General features: G+C 43.6%; 1 protein-coding gene across 1 annotated transcript in view; it reads right to left on the bottom strand.

The window, feature by feature from the left end:
• Positions 1-17,964, bottom strand: part of LOC146782623 (NXPE family member 3-like) — a 232,598-nt gene that overhangs the window by 79,807 nt on the left and 134,827 nt on the right. The window lies entirely within an intron of this gene.

Below are 17,964 nucleotides of genomic sequence, written 5' to 3'. Positions count from 1 at the left end.
TCTCTGCAGAGGGGACACATTTTCCAGATGGAGACACTCCTTTCGTTATGCCTATTCTTGAAGGGGGCGGTACCGCCTCTGGCAAAATGCTTTACTCTTGCCCTTGTCAAGTGTAAGTTTTCAACCTTTTCAAGAGCAGGTTTCCAGCCTTTTGCAGGATGAGAACGGTTGGAGTGAAGTGGGTGAATGCTCTTGAACATTTACATATCAGGTATGCACAAACTCAAAGGAAATTCCAGCCTGGGACTTCCCACTTCCCACCAGCTTCCAGTCCCTGTGAGTAGTTTTGCACACACAACAATCTTCATGTGAGTAAACCCTTTTAGAAGTGCTAATCATACCCATAACCTTTTGACTAACAAGACCTGGCAGGACTTTGCCACTTACTCGATGTATTTGTGAGGGGTGGGAATATTGATTCACAGGTCAATTAGTTTCCGACATCTCTTCTCGTTCTCTGACCCGGAGGGTCGCTAGCTATTATATCAAGGGATGGTTGGCTCTGTACATCTTATTCTGGAGAACTCCTTCGCTCCCAAAGAAGATGTTCCGAATTTTTTCGCACGCATCGTGTCACATATTCATGATTTGAACACTCAGGCTGTACTTTGGGCAGAGACCATAATGCAGTTCTAGACCCATTCATAGATTGGTTTAGGGGTACTGCTCATACTCACAACAAGGCGTGGTTCCTTGGCTGACCTGCTCCATGCTAGATATGGTAGATGTAAGGAGGGCATTGCACCCCCTACACGTTTTACTCTTCAGTACATGCTCCTCCTCAGGTAGGATGCATGGTTTGGTACCAAAGACGTATTTGGTGGGTCCCATCTTGCACTCACATGTCACGCATGCTCTCAGACTACTCCCCGGTTTTGCTAGTCCCGGAGCTCACTGCGGAGGCTCATGTCACTAGTCTCTGGTGGCTTTGTCCAGAGAAATTGTTACACAGTGTGTTTTGGGAAGAGATCCAGCAGGCCACTAGCAATTACTTTTATCTAAAATAAGGGCATTGTATGCTCTGTATCGTCCCAGTGGGAGGCCTATAAGGTAGTAATTCAAGGGGAATTTATCAGTAAAAGCCGAGGTATCCTCAAATCCCGCAGGGGTGAACTGTGTCAGTTGAAAAGTGATATTACGTAAGACACTAGAGGAGGCATATGATCAGGAGGGGGTAACACATGTTTTAGACCCTCTGTAGGTCAAAATTCGGGAATATAAGGAAGTAGCTGATAGGGAGATTTGCTATTGTGGCAAGTATCAGGCGGCCCGTAGCTATGGGGACCGAGAACACCCGAGACACATGCTTGCGTCAATGATTCGGCCCAATTGGGCAGAGAATCATGTTACAGAACTTCCATGGTGTGTAGATGGCCCATGACACAAAAGCTAATCTGGAGTGCTACACCGCTTACTATACACAATTGTATTGCTCTCACACTGTGGATGCCATCCCAGATATACATGCGTTTTGGGGAGATGCACAGCTGGCATGGCTTTCTGCTTCTCACAGTGAGGCACTTTGTCAACCGATCAAAGTGGAGGAGATTAAGGAAGTTATTACCCAATTGAAAAATGGCAGTGCCCCAGAAGCCACGGTGTCCCGGCAGAGTTTTACAAAGCCTATGCCAAGGACCCAGCCCCGATTCTCCTTTCGGTGTATGAGGAGGCCTTTCAGACGGGTCGCCTTCCGTGTTCTATGGAGGAAGCGATCATCATTGGGCTACTAAAACCTGGTACATTCCAGACTCAATGTAGCTCCTACCCGCCCTCATCAATGTGAATGGTAAAATCCTTACTAAATTGCTGGCAAATTGGCTTTTATCGTTGATGCCTTCCTTGGTCTGGCCAGACCAGTCAGGGTCTAGACCTGGACGCTCTATGGCGGATACCTTGTGCACCCTTTTTACTATCACACACCAACTGGAACCCACATTGGGGTAGTTGCTACCTTTTTGGATGCCGCAAAAGTGTTTAATTCTATTAAATGACACTTTATGTACACTGTCCTTGAACGAATAGGGGTGGGTAAGGCCTTATTTGCAGCGGGTCAGGCTCCTTTATAGCACACCATGGGCTCTGTATCGGTTGACCTGTTGGGGTATCCGTTCTCTAATTAGTGGGGTACGAGGTGGGGTGCCCTTTATCACCCCTCCTCTTTGACACAATTATGGAGCCACTAGCCTGCCTTTTGTGGGAACGCCATCATCCTCGGGGTATAAGATTTGGCAGACGGAACGTCCTTTTATTTTATGTATGCAGACAACATCCTTCTCCTTGTTAAGAACCCTACTAACAATTTGCATCCCATTATCCGAGATATCATCACTTATCGGTGCTAGTCAGGGCTCCAAATTAATTGGAATACATCACTACTAGCCCCTCTCACAGCAGCCACCACCAGACCGGAGCTTGACTTACCCCTCTGCTGGACGACGGAGCCGATACGATATCCAGGCCACATGTTTCACAGGGATATAAATATGGTGCATACATTTCCTGGATTGCTGATTGGATACAGCAGTGGTGGATTAAACTGCCCTTATTGGTGGCTGGTAACATTGCCCTAATGGTAGTGCTGCCAAGCAATTGTATTTGTTTCAAAACATCCCTATTCCCCCTTCACAAGACATTTTTCTCCTAACTGTGCTGCCTTCTGATTACTTTAGCATGGGCCAGCAAACAACCAAGATTTAGCTGGGCTGCATTACATAACCCTTATGACAGGGATGAGTTTTGGGTGCCAAATTTTGAGCTATACTATCTAGTTGCCCAGGCTCAGTTTGCCCATCATTGGGTTCACGCTATCCGTTGGGCGTCTCGTGTGGATCTAGAATGCGGCCGTGCACAGCCGGTTCCTATTCAGGTTCATCTTCACTGCCGAACTCCTCATCCAGAGAGGGAGCTTCACACAGTTAAATGCTTGGGCTGTCTGCTGACTCGACTGGCGGAACTCAGTGGCGGTTCGCACCGGTTTGCGGCACAAGCTAAAATAGCTCATTATCTATATCCCCATACTGGTTCTCACTTGGCGCTAATTTCTGTGGTGAAAAGTAAAAAGCTAAAATATATGGGAGACAATCGTAAGCTTCCCCTATTGGAGCATTTTGTTGACTCAACTTCCTCCCCCATGGTAGACAGGCTCAGCTTTTACAACCTCAAACATGTCTTAAAACAGCTACTTCCCCACTTTCAGGACCCTACAGAGGCTTTGAAGCCTCTGTCTTTCCTGTTGATGAATCCCTCAACTCAGCCTATTGTCGTCCACATGTACACCATGCAGTGCCAGGCTTCCTCTGAGGTGGAATGGCATACCCGTGTGCTATGGTCTGCGGATCTGGGTTATGATATTACTGATAAACGATGGTCCTTTTGTTGCACTCTCATGAAAGATATCTCTCCAAACGAAAAAATATCAATTGATTCATTGCACTCCACATATTATGGTAAAGCACAGCATTTCGTCTGATCCTACCGGTCGCAGATGTGCTGCCCCCACTGCAGATTTTCTTCACCTTGCATGGTCATGTCCCAAAATTGCGGCCTTTTGGGCTTGTGTGATGTGGACTCTGGACATCATGATGGAAGGGGCGGCCCCCATTACTACTTCTATGGGGGGTGGGGGGGATGCTCCAAAGCACCATTGGAAGCTGTTAGCGATGGCATCCCTTTTGGGTCGAAGGCGGGCTGCATTGACACGGGGGAGCACAGGGTCTCCAAATTTCAAGAAGTGGTTGAAGGACAGGATTATGTGCAGTGAATTGGCTGAATCATATTCTGAATTACTTCCGCCTACCTCTCGGCCGAGAGATTTTTGGAGTCCTCTAGGAGCTTATGACGTAATGAAATAGTGCCTTGGTATGGTTTACTTTTTTGGCCCATTGGGTAGAAGGGATTTTGGGGGAAGGGGAGGCAAGCTGGGGCATATTTATGTAATGCTGTCATGATATCCTACTATTCTGTGGGGTTATTGCATGATGTAATGTGGTTGATTATTGTTGGATGGGATTCTTTTTGTGTTACTTCAATAAATTTACAATGAAAAAGCATTGGAAGAGGAAGGTGTTTCGTGTCTGTGCCTTAGCAAGAACAGACGCTGTTTGGAATTTCTTTAGCCTCTGACAGATTCCGCAGGAACTGGATGCTGTTTGCAATTTTTCTTTGCCTCAGAACAAATCCACACCGCATCCGACTCCATGGTGTGGCTGACACACATATCTGCGCCCTAGAGAGAATCCTGGATGCTGTTTGGACTTTTTCTTAGCCTGAGAAAATATCCAAACAGTGTCTGGCTCAATGCTGGGTTGCTGACTTACCTTCTCCAATGAATCACCAAGGAAGCCAGTGACCCCAGCCTAAGCAATGGCTACCATTTGAACATCAGTAGTATTACAAAAATATAGAAACAAGTATAAACCAAAAATAATAAACAAATCATAAAATATTTTCAATTCACAAACAGAAACATTAAAACATCAACATTTTAATGGGAAGATTGGAGGTTTTCAAAATTGTATTTTATTTATAAAGACGAATTGGTATGCTAGACTCTTTCTTGCTACTAATGAACGCTCCCATTATATCGGCGCACAGCAGTGCTTCAATTTAGGTCAACGACCGTCCATACTACATTCTTCTTCTGTTTTTTTAAACTTTTAATTTCAATTTCAAACATTAACAAGCTTTTTCTTCAGGGCAAAATATTTCTGGACAAGCATCCATGTTGTTGAGAAATAAATCACAAATCAGCGGGTGCATAGCTAAAGGTGGTGTACAGTAAGTGAGGTGTAGGTACATCATCACAGTATTTGCGGCAGGGGGAGTTCAGATGTAAGCAGCATATGCCTTATACTGTACAGGGAGTTAGCATTGTGCATCTGTGCTGATAACATAAGTGTGCTTTGGGCCCCGTATATTCCTGAGCTGGGATGTAGGCGGCAATCGGGCGCCATAGGTCTCAACCTTCTCACAACAGGTAGTGAGATCTTTCAACCAGTTGTCGCAGCTCAGAGCCCCTCCGCCCGTGTAATACATAGCAATGCTTTGTTTATACCCAACAATAATACTATGGCAACACATTTTCAAAAAGGCTTAGGTGCTCCATTTACATATCCCACAAAGAACACCAGAGGAGAGAGAATCAAGCCAGGAGTGGTCGTCAGTCACACTTTCCTCAGGAATTTCCACCTCTAGGCGTATATATCTGCAGGCCTGCCCACTCCATAGGAAAAAGGTCAGTGGGCCTGGTTTAGATCTTGGCAGATGGGTCACTCATCACAAAGGTGACTGATATCCCGTCCGCCAAATATAAATCCCATAGGTTATAATATTTATCCTTCAAATTCAATTTACTCCCATTTAAAATATTCACAATGCAGTGGTGAATGCGTGCCATCTATTTTGGGGGCTTGAGTTGATCACCAAAGTAAGCAGTCGTCATTCAAGCGGTTAATTCATAAAATGTCCATCAGTGAGTGTGGGAGGCCTTGATCCGTTCATAGGGATGGCTGAGGCACCATTTAGGCATTCAGTTAATCACATGAAGGGTTTATTAAGAAAAGGGCTACCTAACTTTTCTAATTTCTTATTGCTTAATAAATGGGGCAAGCTCATCAACATACTAATTGCAGTGCACAGTGGTTCACACTGATGTGTCCCACTGGGGTGTAGGCACACCAGGGTTGCCCGGTTCAAATACTCATGTATTTAACGTTTAGTAGGACTGATTTTAACTGTGTACAGTTCACTGTAGAAGTCAGTGAATTCTTTTAGTATGTGACATAGTTAGAATGTGCCTCTCCATTTGCAGCTTCCATCTTAATTATGTCAGAGGCCACCCAAGGTGAAAAAAACAGTCCGCCAATGTCTGGCCATTTCCTGTTTACCCAGGAATTCTACAACCCTATCTGCTGCCTCTCATAAATCAAGTTGTTTTAAAAATGTAATGCTGCCAATAGTCATGAAAGTCAATTCACTAAAATGCCAGGGGTAGCAGAGGTGATATCACACGCCATTTAACCTTTACTTTCACTCATACACGCATGCTTTCTCATAAACACACTTGTTCTCACATAAACAGACTCTCCCACGCTAGCGCACACACAACATACATTTAAAATCATTTTGTACTTACCTCAGCTGCAAGGGAGGGTCATATTCCAGCAAATTGTAATTCATTCCTTATTACACTAATTGTAAATAATTAAATATTATTCACTGTTAGTGTAATGCAGAACTGGAAACCAGGTCAGTTGAGCTGTCCTTGTGTGCCTGGCACTGATTTTGCCATTTCTGATGCCAGAATTCACAAGAGCAACCCCTAAATGATGTTAATTCCAATAGTGTTGGATTGGAGCATTTGCTAATGCTACGCTCCAAGGTCCAAAGTCTCATCCTCCAGCTTTGTAAGCTGGCTACTGAGTGTTTTAAGGATTCTGTGACCTTTTGACATACATTTCCCCTTTATCACTTTCTTAAACGCCTCCCATATTCTACCAAGTGTGGCTTCTGTACCTCAAAGTAGGATTGGATCGCCAAGCATTTTTGCCCTAAAGTCCAACTGTTGAGATGGCTGGAGCCTCCATAACCCATATGGGAATGCAACCACAGGGAACGTTCAGAGTTAGAATAACTGCTGAGTGGCCTGAGAGGGTTCTGGGTAAACAGGAAATGGACTTGATCCACCCCATCGCATCCCTAAAGCCCAGACAATAATCGATCCTACAGTGGGAGCAAGTACCGCTGAATAAATGGAGCAATCTCTGGTTGTGACATTTATTAACTGCTCTAACATTCCATCTCATTAATCTTATTCCGCGCAACCATCTAGAGTTGAACATTTGGGATGGGCATGAAGGATCACTCTCACACTTCTCCCAGTCATTCACAGCAGCTGATCTTTGTCATCATAATTAAAGTGTCTTGCGATTTGTGATCTGTTCGAAGCTGCCTGAACTACCCACCCCATCCACCCCCTCCCACATCAAACCACAACTCCTCGGTGAACAACCACATAATACTCCCTTGCTGAGTGAACATAATACTAACAGTTAAATCTCATGTATAACAATTACAACTAGTACATTCAGATCTCCGAAAGGCCAGATCAGCATCATGGAAAGCGTATTCCTGGGCATTCTAAACCTGTAAAATAATTGGATTATGTGAGAACGATTGAATACCATTTTTTGTTTTGTTTGTTTTTTTACAGAGTTTTATATAGGGCGAACTTGACCCCAATCGGGTATCAGAGTTCTTTATATAGCACCAGTTGCATTACAGGAGGTCACATTCATTAGGTCTCGCCTATGCAGCACGCATACGCTGCTTAGGGGGGACCTCTTGTAATCGGTTCGGTTTTTGACCCAAAAACGTGCATGCATTGCATTGCTTTCAATGGCAACACGTGCACGTTTGGCGATTCCCTTGCGGGAGCGAGCAGGAACCATCTGTTAATAATCACAAACAAATGTTTCCTGCTCGCTCCTGCAAGGGAAACAGGCACAGGCCCCCTCCTCTCTCCCCTCTCCCTGCTGCCTCCTCCTCTCCTTGTCCGTGCGCTTGATTTAAACTTTGTTTGGAGTGCTCTCGGGCTTTGAAGAGAGACATGCAAAACAAGAGAAGTCGCCAATTTCCCATGCACTGCGATGTTCTTTGCTGGAGATGCAGCGCTCAGGCCTGCTTGTCTTTCTTCCTGGTTTCATGCATGAGATAGCTGGATTAGTCTCCTGTTAAAGGTCTTAAATGGTGTCCGTAAAATAAATTAATATGCGCCGGCCAAGGGTCCCCATTTGTTGTCCGATGTTAAAAATCGTACAACATTGGTAACTTACACACTTGTAATTTGGTGCGTTGATTTTTGTTTTGTCTTGAACAAATTGGGTTATGAACTGTGCGGTGTGTAGTCATGTGACCATTGTTGAAAGAAATCTAGGCAAGAAGATGATGTTCATCGAAGCCGATTGAAAAAGAGTCACCCAAAAACCGGCTGTAGCTTAAATAATAGTGGGACACTTCAAGGCAGCGCATTTCCAAGGGGAGCAATAGAGACAAAAACTGCATGGTAGGGGATGTGAGAGTTTCAGAGCTGCTCGGTTAAATGCCTGGAAGCTGGGCCACTCAGGTGGAATACTTTGAGTGGGAAGCTCGTGAGTTGAACCGGATCCTTGCTGTAACTGGGAGCAGTGACAACTGTTTATCACCATGCAGATGAATTTATGTACCCATCAGCGATAACCAAATAGTATTTGGCAATTTTCTGAAGGGACAATATTATTAACAATCTCAGTGGTACACCTTTGTTTTTGAGCCTGGAAGCCTGATTCCGCCCGTGATTTGAATATGCGCACATTTTACTTATCTTTGAAAAGGTGACAGTCGCTATAGTCTACTGACCTGATGTATCACACAGTGTGCGGGGCACCATGCCGGGATTAGAGCTCAAGTTTCCCAATTCATCTGTCAAACAGTTTCTATCCGGCATCTGCTTCCAATGCCTACAGCCAGGCAGGAAAAGCGCCTAGTGAACCCCAGCAGTTTCTCATTAGGCTCAGCACAGAAAAAGGGTCCAAACAACGCCCACCTCTCTTATACCTGCACTACTCACCGATAATCCACTATGTGTCTAATCAGCATGGGCGCGCTAGAAGAGCTGCTGTTCCTCGGCAAAGAGGTTAAACAATGTGTCCAGTATCACACAGTGTGCGGGGCCCCATGCCGGGATTAGAGCTCACGTTTTCCAATTCATCTGTCAAACAGTCACTATCCGGCATCTGCTTCCAGTGCCTACTGCCAGCCAGGAAAAGCACCTAGTGAACCCCAGCCGTTTCCTACTAGGATCAGCACAGAAAAAGGCTCCAAACACCGCCCACCTCTCTTATAACTGCACTACTCACCGATAATCCACTATGTGTCTGCAAACTGCTCTTAACTTGAGGAAGTCAGTTTCATGTTAATGGAAAGAAGTCCCATATACCATAATATGAACTCTTATACAGCCAAAAATAAACCTATTTTTCTCTCAAAGCCGCTATATTCAAGTGCCAGCTCAAAGCGCTAACTGGTTAATGCCCTCCGTGAAAGTATTAACTGATCACCTTGACATTAGGACCCCTCCACTCCAAGCTGAAGAGGAGAACGCATAATATGGGAAAGGGCAATGAACAGTGATTAACACCCCACAGAATGTGAACAATGAGGCCATCAATGCCCGCCCCTACTCTCACCCAAACACAGTTGTACAAACAGGGAATTTGTCCTATCCGGTCGATACCCGACCTATATACTTTCATGGAACATAAAATCGCAGGCAAACAAGAATAGTAAGCGTCTTTCCACTAAAAGAGCAAAGTCCAGAATCACAGTTCTTTATGTTAAATAACACAACGTTCTCGATATTCCTGAATCAAAAGCTGTAACAGTTATTTTCGAGGTCCATTGCAAGTTCCCACAACAAGCCTAAATATCCGAAGATAAATCTCCACTGAGGGGGAACTAGGATTTAGTTCAGAATGTATCTCTCATGCTTTGGTTGTTTGCTCTTCCTTCACCAACCACTAGTGCAGACCTAAACGTGCCCCCCACCCCAACTTTCCACCTTACCGGAGTGCTGTTTTTTTCCCAGTTTGCCCAATAAAATTCTGCCTGGGCACCAGAATGCGGTACCTTATCCAAACTTCTGAAGAAGATGAACGAGGCCTGAAAGCACACAGTTAGAGAGCGGGGTGTCAGTAAACCCAAGCGGCCTTGATCTGTAGGAAGACCTAAACAGCACTCTGGAATCTAGAGAACCTCTTGGGTGTTTGGCTCCTCGATGTGGCACCTCCTTTCAATACCAAATATGATTTGCAAGCTCAGCTGAAAGGACACAACCTCTTTAAATAGAGGATGTCATCTCAGAAGGCGGTGCCTTCAAGCATGTTCCAGAATTGCACCTGCTGCCAAAGGGAAACAACAATAAAGTCATCAGAGTCAGCCAGCAAAAACAGATGAGTCATCAGGGTCAGCAGGTCATGTAAGCATGTTCCAGACAGACACCTACTGCTAAAGGGTAACAACAATGAAGTCAACAGAGTCCGCACAAATAAATGAGTCATCAGGTCATTTGATTATGTTCCAGAACTGACACCTGCTGCCAAAGGGAAAGAAGATATGAGTCAGAGTCAGCACAAGCAAATGTTTCACATAGTAAAGCCCCTTATTGGCATGAGTGTTAAAGCACACAAAACGATAAGAAGAAAGACATTACAGTAATACAACAAATCTTGTTGTTTAAGCATTGGAACATTATTGGTACAAACATGCTGATAACATAGACTTTTAATACTTATTTTAACCCATTTACCGCGGCCGAAAATCCGCCGCGGTGCGGCGCCTTTAAAGAGTGGGCGGGGCTGCGTTGGCCAACGGACGTGCGCAGCAGTACGGAGGTAGTGCTCGCGACGGTCGTTGGCCGACAGAAGCAGTGATCGGGTTAATATTTGCGGCACAGAGTCTGTGTCATCACTTACACCCAAAAGTCCATCAATAAAAGAGAAACAGAGACTCTCACTGGTGGTGGTGATCATGGAAGCAACGTAACAGGAGGGGAGCATGAATGGCAGTTGCGGGCTCCCACGAATCTTACTCAGGACAATACTCTTTCCAGGCAACAAGATAACACTGTTGACCATTGCACATTTCATGTCCTTGATAGCACTACCTTAGAAGTTAGTACTAACAAAGGGGGTAGTCAGGAGTGAGATTTGGCCACAACTGGTTTTAGCAAGGAAGTATGAAAAACAGGCTGAATCTTCATAGACCGAGGAAGTTTAACATTAAAGGTTACTGGATTAATCTGAGAGCGTACTTCAAATGGCCTAATAAAACGTGAGTGGAAACGATGGCGTTGTTTGAAGGTTACGTTTTTTTTATAGAGTGACACACTTTGTCTCCAAGCGAGTAAGAAGGACCAGGCTGTTGAGGACAGTCAGCGACCTGTTTGTACTGAGTACTGGTCTTCATGACATTGCAACACATTGTCTGTGCTAGCTGGGCCATGTGTTTGAGGTGTAGGGTGAGACAGGGAATGGAACTTTGACAAAAAGGTTGTAATAAAGATAGATACCTAGGGTGATATCCTTAGTTTGAGTAGAATGGTGACATGCGAAGGGCTGCATGATGCAAGCTGTTGTAAGTGAACTCCGCTTCACACAACAACTCTACCCATAAGGAATTAGACCTGACGGTGAAGCAACAAAGGTTTCTTCAACTCTTGGTTAACCCGCTCAATTTGGCCATCTGTTGCTACATGGAAATTTGTTGAAAGCGGCAATTTCTTTTTTGAGCAGTCTGATTTGGCTTGACTACAGATGTCACATTGCTAAACAAAGGTGAAAACATCTTGTCTTCAGTACGGCAACCAAAAATTGCAGTTTACTAATTCCGGGTTTCTGGTATGACCTGGGTGCTCAGCTAATGGATGGTCATGACACCAGTGAAGGATCTCTGCTTTTAAGGTCTTAACTGGTATATTAAGCTTATTTTTCTGGAAGTGTTGCTGATAGTAGATCTCAAAAGTTGAATCCTGAGATTTTTAGATTAAATGTTTTATTATAGGGATGTACTTGTTGTGGATAATCTTTGTGTTCGCTACTCCAATAATATGTTGCAATCATGGGTGGTGGTTGATTGATAGATTGATAGTTTCTGTCTCAAGGTATCAATAGGAAAAGGCATCCACTTTTTAGTTATCACTAGGGGGCAAAAGGTGATAATGACGTAGAATTTTGCAAAGAACAAGGTCCACCTTAGTTGTATGGTTGACAGGGCTCAGGCACACCTGCGAAACTGGAGGTAATGGCAGTAGGTAAAAACTAACAGGACATTTAGCCCCATACAAATAATGTCTCCTTTCCTTGGAAGCTTTTCAATTGCCAGCAATTCTTTTACAGCTATGGTGTAGTTTGTTTCAGCTGGTAACACATTTGTGGACAGTTAAGCAACATTCCGTAACTTGCCATTTTCAGAATCCTGCTGGGAAAGAATTGCTCCAGTTGCTCTATCAGAGGCAAATGACTCAACTATAAATGGTTTAGACAAGTCTGGATGATATAGATTTCGGGCACTAGTGAAGGCCTTTTTCAAGTCCTGAAACGCCTGGTGTTGCTCTTGAATCCAAGCAAATGATACCCTCTTTTTAAGCAGTTTAGTAATAGAGGGGACTTTAGAATTATAATGATCAATAAACCTCCTATACAAATTCACAAACCTCAAAAAGCATTGGACAATCTTTAAAATTTTGAGTTTAAGGCCAATCAGTAATGCTCTTAATCTTAAATTCAGCCATGAAGATACTTTGAGGAGATACAATTAATCCTAAGAATTCCACCTTGGTGGTGTGAACCAAACATTTGTGAGCTTACAATAAAAGCTATTTTGTCTTAAAGCTGTCAGGGTTGTTTTCACATGGATGATGTGCTCATTGTGGGACTGTGAATAGATAAGAATGTTGTTGACAAATGAAATAACAAACTTATTGAAACATTTGCATAATACATAGTTGGGCAAAATTGAAATGCAGCAGGAGCATTACATAGTCCAAACATCATCAAACAGTACTTAAACAGCCTGTAACATGCCCAAAAAGCAGTCTTCCATTTATCTCCAGGTCTAAAGTGGACCAAATGGTATGGCCAACATAGATCACGTTTAGTACAGAAGTTAACATGTTGAACTTGATCCAGCAGTACTGGAATGAGTGGAAGGGGGTACCGGTTCTTTACAGTGGTGTTATTAAGAGCTCTGTAATCCACGCAGGGCCAAAGCTCCCCACTGCTTTAATGAACAAAGAATAAGGGCTAGACTGCCTGAGATTTTGATGGTTGAAAGAATCTATTCTGGAGAAACTTATCTAAGTAACTCAGTAGGTATATGTTCTCTTGCTTTGTGATAGCACAAATCCGACTACATGGTATTTTTGGAGATCATGTGTCCAATGAGGAGATAAACTCTCTGCCAGATGTTCGCTGAAGACGCCATGAAAGTCTTCGTATTCCATAGGCAAGTTATTTCTTGCTGGTCAGCTGTTGAGATTAAATGTATGATCACTGGAAACCTAGCTGTCTTGTCAAAGGTACCAGTTTTTGACAAGATTGGTGACACCAATTTGAGGAAAAAGTCACGTTCCTTTTAGCCCAGTCTATGCTGGCATTATGAACTGCTAACCATGGCATTCCTAATATTATTCCAAACTGTGGTGCATCAATTAATTCAAAACTTAGTTCTGCCTCATGATTTTGACATTTATGGCCACAATAGTTGGGTCTGTTGGGTGAGTGGACTGTAAGTCCAATCACCCACCCATGTTAGAGCCATGACTGTTTCGGGTCTCTTTTTCTTTATGGTAGCGATCCCTCATTTCGAGCAATAGGTAGTATCCATGAAATTACCTGTGACCCCAGAGTTTAGCATGGCCACTACAGCCACTTCCTCTTGTGTGAAATTTAGGGTGGTTTTTAAAATGAGCGGTAATACTGAGCTCTGTAGAGTAAGGTGGGCGCAGTGCTCCGCTCCGCCCGCGGAGTGTGCGTAGTACTGCCCACTTCGCGCTTCGCAAAGTAGGCGTAGCAGGGGCAGACTACGCACACCCCGCGGTGGAGCAGAGTTGCCCGCCGCCCGCCTCCCTCCCGCCCTCATTTTACAATTACTTATAAACATTACATAAAGAAAATTACTTACCTGAGCTGCCGCGTCCCGGGGCTCCATCTTGCTGCTTAGTGGATAGCTTCTTCCTCACGAATGCGCATGCACGGGCTATATACAACACTCAATATTACATAAAGGAGGGTCCATAATGGCGTTGTAAGTGTGAAAAAGGCCGGTTTCATGGCCGAAACACGTCACAATGGCTGTTTTGCTTGCATATATATACACACACACACACACACATACACACACATGCACACACACACATATATGTATTCTGTAAAGCCCTAGGACAGGAAGAGGTTATCTTTGAAAATTATATACATATAGCTGACCTCATGGAAATTAAAAGAACTCAAATCACTTGCATGACAGTATTTATTTCTCCTGCATTTCCAACACTTTTCTATACTAGCCTTCAAGTCTCGGCTTGTAGTCAGAGACCGATATGTGTATATCTTACTGTGTACATTTATGTGAAGCACCCATTGCTCCACATAAAGTAACAGTACATGTTCCTCTTTCCATTGTGAAGTGCCTCTTTTCCATTTGAAATATTCATGGAGGCCATCACTGATATAATAGACTGCTGCCGTGCTTAGTCAGGTCATGGAAGCCTTTTTTGAGCCACAACCAAAATACAGCTTCTCTCTTGGAATTTGCCTTATTGGTGAGCTATTGTGTTTTGTAAGCAAAGAGTATAGGGTTTTTTGGCCTACAGATAGTTTCCATCAAAATTACGTGGTTTTGGATGCAAGAGTTAACTTTCAGCTGTTAAAATAAAATAAAAAATTACAGACGTTATGCTGGAAAAAAGGAAATAATTCAGTAAATTTTTTATAGCGGGCCATTCAGTGCCCAAAAAGTGTTAGGTGGAAATCCCTCTTTAGTAACCTTTCCATATAGAAAGAGGGCAGAGAAAACGCCAGTCTGTTTCTAATGCTAACAAATGACCAGGTACACATTTCTATGATTAATCCCCTTAACTGCTGGGCATGAGTAGGAAACATTTTCCTCTGTAACAACGTCGTTCTCATCCGTAACTTTTTGCCACAGTGGCCGATTTACAGGAGCAATATATCACTACGTCTCCTAGATACTTCTGGTTTGCAGGGATGCATAGGGTGTGTAGGTTCTCCAAGAACCCAAGAAACCCAGAACCAACAACTGAACTGCATCATACAATGGTTTTTTATTGTGTACCAAGTATAGACCAATTCCTATGGTGCAATATGTAAAAAATGGGTTTTGAGGAAACCTTTGGATTTCTGAAATGGGCACACGATATCGAGTTTAGGAGCTGTTGTTAATTGTACACCTCTGAATTTGTGGATACCCATATTAGCACATGATTTAGACAGCAGCGGTTCCAATATAGGAGCGTCGCCCCACCACACTGCTTTAGCATGAGTGGAAAATTAAAATGGTAATACATGATTTTATTAACATTTTATATTTCACTCTCTGCTGAACGGAGTGTGGGACAGGCCGTTGCATCATTGCTGCTGATTGTCTTAGACAGCTGGGTTGGAGAGCAGGCACAGTCCTTCAGTGTCTTTGGGAGAACTGAGACAACCTGCTCCAGCCAATCCAGACGCTTCACTCATGCTGTTTAACATTGTTAACAGTATGAAAGCAATGTCTGGATTGGATAAGGTAGTTGGCTAGTTGACGTCACTGCGCACTTGGAGGAGTCTGAAGCCAGGGACTGGAGGGCATCGAGGACGCGCTGCAGGATAAGCTAAGTGAAACTTTCAGTTTTTCCTTCTTGTAATTTTTATTGTAATGTAATTTTATATTTGTATACATGTTTGTTTGCTTTAATGTATGTAGTGCCTCACTGTTTTTTAATGTCACCAACTGCCACTCGATTTCTTTCTTACACGCTGGCTTATATTTGGAAAACACAAATGCAGCACATTCCAATTGGTAATAACAAATGTTCTACTGTTCTATGTTCCAACATGTCTCTCGATAAAAACAGTACTTCACTTGTGTGGGTAAGCACAGTGCCCTTGAAAGGTAATGGGCCAAAACGCAGCATGGATACATCACAGTTTCCCCTTGAAAACTGACCTTTTTCCGAATGTGGGTAGCTTTGGATTTTGGGCGCTAGCTCATCCGGCACCTAGGGAAACCTAGCAAATGTGTACATTTTTTAAATCTAGACACCAAGGGGAATTCAGAGTGGGGTTACATGCATGGTTCTCATCAGTTTTTTATACCCAGAATCCCTTCCAACCTCAAACTTTGACTATAAAACAAATGTCCTCACATTTCTGTGATGGAAAGTTCTGGACTCTGCGGGGAGCCGCAAACCTGCTTCCACCTAGCATTCCCCCAAGTCTACTGATAAAAAGTAGTACCTTATTGTTGTGGGTAGGTCTAGTGCCAGCAGGGGCCTAAATGCAACATAAACACATCACATTTTCCACAGAAAACAGGCCTTTTTTTGCAAGGCGCATAGCTGTGAATTTTGGGCCCTAGCAGCCAGCATTTATGGAAAGCTAACAAACATGCACTTTGTGAAAACTAGACACCTGACGAAATCCTGGGTGGGGTGATTTGCATGGCTCTCACTAGGTTTTTTCACCCAGAATCCATTGAAAACTTAAAATTTTGACTAAAAAACACATTTTCTTCACATTTCTGTGATGGAAAGTTCTTGAATCTGCGGGGAGTGAAAAACATCCTTCTACTCAGCATTCCCTAATACTCCCAATACAATTGGTACCTCTCTTGTGTGATTAGACCAAATGCCTGGACAGGAAATGGCCCAAAGCACAACATGAATACATCACATTTTTCAACTCAAAACTGACCTTTTTTTGCAAGGTGGTTAGCTGTGGATTTGGACCCTATCTCAGCATAGGGAATTCTAGCTAACTTGCATATTTTTGAAAACTAGACATCTAAGGGAATCCAGAGTCAGATGACTTGAATTTATTTGTTTTACCCAGAATCCCTTGCGAACCTCAAACTTGCAGGGAACCATAAACTTCCCTCCAGCCAGCATTCCCTAACGTCTCCTGATAAAAATGGCACTTCACTTGTGTGGGTAGCCCTAATGCCCATAGAAACGCATGGCTACATCACATTTTTTGGCATTGAAAACTGACCCTTATGTTTTCACAAGGTAGATGGCTGGGGATTTTGGACCCTAGCTCAGCTGGCTCCTAAGGAAACCTAGCAAATTTTCATATTTTTGAAAAACAGACACCTGGGGGAATCCAGAGTGAGGTAATTTACATGGCTGGTCCTAGGTTTGTTTTTACCTAGAATTCCGTGCAAACCTCAAACTTTGACTGAAAAAATACATATTTTCCAAATATTTCTGTGATGGAAAGTTCTGGAATCCGCAGGAAACCATAAACTTACTTCCACCTAGCATTCCCCTAAGTCTCCTGATAAAATTGGCACCTCACTTCTCTGGGAAGGTAGAGTGCCTGCAGGGGGAAAGGGCCCAAAACACTACATGGACACATCACATTTGTCCACAGAAAGCCAACTCTTTTTTGCTGTAAAACCAACTCTTTTTTTGCTGTGGATGTTGGACCCTAGCTCAGCCAGCACCCAGGGAACTTGCACATTTGTGAAAACTAGACACCTGAGGGAATCCAGGGTGGGCTAACTTGCATGGACGGGTCTGGTGGCTCAGTGGACTTATGCGTCCACTGCAGGGGCCTGTGCTTGACCTCATGGTCACAGGTACAAATCCCGAAGGGTCCCCTCAGCCTTTCATCCATCTGAGGTTGATAAAACGAGTACCATTGAGTAAGGTAACAATAAACATCTGTTATTCGGTGCCAAGATACCTATAGGTGAACGTGTGCTTAATAAATACACATGTTACGTTATGGCGATCACTGAGTTTTTTCACCCAGAATCGCTGTGTAACCTCAAACTGTGACTAAAAAACACATTTTCCTCACATTTCTGTGATGGAAAGTTTTTAAATCTGCAAGAGAATCTCCCCTTTCCAACAATACCTCTCCCAAGAGAATCAGTGCTCCAGGAGTTGAGATATGCCCAAGAGCACTGATTCAGTGAAAGTAAAGTGAGCCTGTTTTACTTTCGGAAGTATTGAATTCGCGCTGATTGTGATTAGAAAGAGAAAAAACACTCAGGGCCTTATTTAGATATCGACGGACGGGTTACTCCGTCACAACGGGGACGGATATCCCGTCCGCTGAAATCTAAATCCCATAGGATATTATGGGATTTATATTTCAGCGAACGGGATATCAGTCCCCATTGTGACAAAGCAACCCATTCGCCAAT

The sequence above is a fragment of the Triturus cristatus genome, chromosome 12, assembly GCF_964204655.1.
Source record: "Triturus cristatus chromosome 12, aTriCri1.1, whole genome shotgun sequence".
Classification (NCBI taxonomy): Eukaryota; Metazoa; Chordata; class Amphibia; order Caudata; family Salamandridae; genus Triturus; species Triturus cristatus.
This window is presented reverse-complemented; position numbering and strand designations above follow the sequence as displayed.